The sequence below is a fragment of the Mauremys mutica genome, chromosome 13 (genome assembly GCF_020497125.1).
Source record: "Mauremys mutica isolate MM-2020 ecotype Southern chromosome 13, ASM2049712v1, whole genome shotgun sequence".
Taxonomy (NCBI): Eukaryota; Metazoa; Chordata; order Testudines; family Geoemydidae; genus Mauremys; species Mauremys mutica.
The window spans coordinates 42,495,560-42,499,041 of NC_059084.1; the positions used below are offsets into that span (position 1 = coordinate 42,495,560).

The window sequence follows — 3,482 nt, forward strand, 5'->3', positions numbered from 1 at the left end:
TAATTTTGGGCAAATCATTTAATCTCTTTCTTCCTCAATTCCCCTTCTGTATAACAGGGACAATGGCGTTTGCCTACTACACAAGGGTGTTGTGAGGACTAAGGGTTGTGCAGTGCTCAGATACTATGTTATGGAGGCCATATACGTACATAAAATTGAATGAATGAAAATCTTGGCCAACAATTCTATCTCATAGAGCAGAGGTGGGCAAACTATGGCCTGCGGGCCACATCTGGCCTGCGGAACCAACCTGCCTGGTCCTTGAGCTCCCAGCTGTGGAGGCTAGCCCCCAGCCCCTCCCTTGCTGTTCCCCCTCCCCCACAGTCAGGGGTCAAGGAGCAGGGTGGGTTGGATTGGGGGATTCTGAGGGGAGCAATCAGGGAGAGAGAAGTCAGAGGGGGAGGGGGCCAGGCTGCTTGGGAAGGCACAGGTTTCCCTACACAGCCCTCCATACTGTTTCACAACCCCAGTGTGGACTTGGGCCAAAATGTTTGCCCACCCCTGTCATAAAGATTATAATTAGGTTCTTTCATGTGGGTCTTCTCCTGAAATTAAAATAAATATAATTTCAGATTGAAGGTTTAGAATCTCAAATCTGGCTAAGGAACTAAACAGGCCTAAATCCCATGAAAATTTGATCATCTAGATACCTAAGAAGGCTTGGAAGTATTTAGAAAAGCAAAACACGCAGCTAGCCTGCAACACAAATCTGTTAGAAGTTTGCTTTCCTCCTTGAGCACAGGAACCTTCCCATTAACCTTCTGATGGCGCTTTTCAACTCAGTGTTCCTCAGGGTGTAGATCATTGGGCTCAGCATTGGAGTGACCACTGTGTAGAGCACAAACACTGCCTTGTCCACTGTGAATTTCTGGAAAGGCTGGTCATAGATGAAGACACAAGGAGTGTGCAGAGCAGTTTGATGACTTGGGGGACATCGCATTAGAAACTGTCTAGTGTTTTGGGTCCACAGAAGGGCAATTGGATGATCAGGGCAAACTGGATAATAGAATGGACAAAGCCACCCAGCCATGACCTTGCCCCCAGCCGCATGCACATACTTCTGTTCGTGATAGCCAGGTAGTGCAATGGCTTATAGATGGCCACATACCGATCAGCTGCCATTACTACTGGGGAGAAGACCACAGTGCCCCCGATGAAGTGGAAGAAGAACATTTGGGTCAGACACCCATTGCTGGTACAGGAGGTCCTTTAGCATCTTGGGGGCAGTCACCGAGGACTCACTGATGTCCAGGAAAGCCAAGTTGGCCTACAGGAGGTATATGGGCATGTCTTTAGGATAGCAGTCTGCCACTGCAGAGATGCAGGTTTCATTCCCTGTGCTGACACACACGCTCTGTCCGACCTGACAGAAGTCACTTACAGCACGTTTTTAAAGGTGTTTGGGCTTCTTAAGGCAGCTGAGCACTCCTGAAAATCCCACTGGGCACCTGTCTACATTTTTGGGGTCTGACCACCTTTAGAAGCCTGTCCCTTATCTTCTCTGTGCCTCAGTTTCCCATCCCAGTGGGGATCCCTGCAGTAGTTTGGTGGAATCAATATTTGACCTTATATTTTTAGACTTAGTTTGTCTTTAGGAATCATTTAAATACCTTTCTCTTCCAAATACCTTTCCACCATAGGAAGAACAATACAGTATTTATTTATTTTAATAAATTTAAATAAATAACAATAATACATACAGTTATATACAGCTATAGGTGCTCTAACACATCATACACGACACAAAAAAACCCCATCAGCATTAAAATTATCACTTGAGCAGACACCAGCAGAAACTTTTTTTCAATTCTTCATCAATGGGGAAAGCAAAACTTCAAGTCTCTCAGAAAACCCCATCGATTCTGACATTGACTCCTTGAATAGATGACAAAATAAGTGGATATCACCATTTAGTCCATCATATTCCACCCTCCCAAGCTCCTCCCTCCCCGCAAAAAGCCACCTGAAACAAAGAAACAAGTCAACGAATCAATCAACAAAATCGAACAAAATGAAAAAGAAACAAGCAAACACACAAGCCAAACCTCTCATACCCCAGGCTACAGGAGCCCTATAAATCCCTATGATAGATAGATAGGTGCCTACGTATATAGATTCTGATCTTGTACACTGGTGGAATCTTATACTAACTCATATGACTTCAGCGAAGCTAGTCCAGATTTTGTGATTTCATAAACAGATTCCACCCTATGTTCTCAAAAAGACAATTTTGTCATCTGTTGATTATATCTACAAAGAAACTCAGAATGAAATCACGTTCAAGTTGCAGGGATGGAGATTTTAACTCTTGGTGAATAACCTCCACACAATCAGTTTCTTCAACGCAGCTTTGATCTCCTTGTTCCTCATGCTGTAGATGATGGGATTCATCACTGGAGGCACCAGGGAATAGAGAACACCCACCACAAGGTCCAGACTTGATGCTGAGCTGGAGGTGGGTTTCTGGTAGGCAAAGATGGCTGTGAAAAGCAACAAAGAGACCACAGTGAGGTGAGGCAGGCAGGTGGAGAAGGCTTTATGACGTCCCTGCTTAGAAGGGATTCTCAGCACAGTTTTGAAAATCTGAACATAAGACAATTATAAAAACAAAGCAGTTTAACCCTAAAAACACACTGAAGGCAAGAGCCCAAACTTCACTTAGGTATGAGTCAGAGCAGGTGAGCTTGAGTAGTTGAGGGATTTCACAGAAGAACTGGTTGATGACATTGGACTGGCAGAAGGGTAACCTGAAGGTGTTGCCAGTGTGCAGGGCAGAGTAGACAATACTAGTAGTCCAGGCACTGGCTGCCATTTGGACACAAGCTCTCCTGTTCATCACTCTCTCATAGTGCAGTGGTTGGCAGATGGCGACATATCGGTCGTATGCCATGATGGTGAGTAAGGCAAGATCAGTTCCAGCGAAGAGGAGAAAGAGAAAGACTTGGGCAACACATCCAGGATAAGAAATCACTCTGGTTTTCATGAGGGAGTTGGCCATGGATTTGGGGATAGTAACGGAGATGGAGCCAAAGTCTAGGATAGACAAATTCACCAGGAAGAAGTACATGGGGGTTTGAAGATGTGGGCTGAGGGCTACGGCTGTGATGATGAGAAGATTCCCCAGCAGGGCTGCCAGGTAAATCAGCAGGAATACCACAAAGTGCAAAATCTGCAGCTCCCAAACGTCAGAGAATCCCAGAAGAAGGAACTCGGTCAGGGTGGTTCGGTTGGACATTTTCTTTCTCAGTTCATTGTGTGATGGCTGCAGAGGGAAGGACAAAGACAGTGGGGAATTACAGTGAAAGAGGGAGTGGACCTGATTTCCTGCAGCAATATGATGTGAGTGTCAACAATGCACAGCACTCGTCACTGCTATTAACTAGGAGTGCCGACTTATCACATGAATGTAAATTGTCGCAGCTCCCTTAAAGTCAAATGAGCTTCATCAATTTGCATGAGCTTCATCTGGCTCATGATGTAGT

At 45.2% G+C, this 3,482-nt stretch overlaps 1 pseudogene; it reads right to left on the minus strand.

Annotated features, from left to right (window-relative positions):
- Window positions 1–2,301: 2,301 nt before the first annotated feature.
- Window positions 2,302–3,245, minus strand: LOC123347371 (annotated as a pseudogene).
- Between the last annotated feature and the right edge of the window lie 237 nt (window positions 3,246–3,482).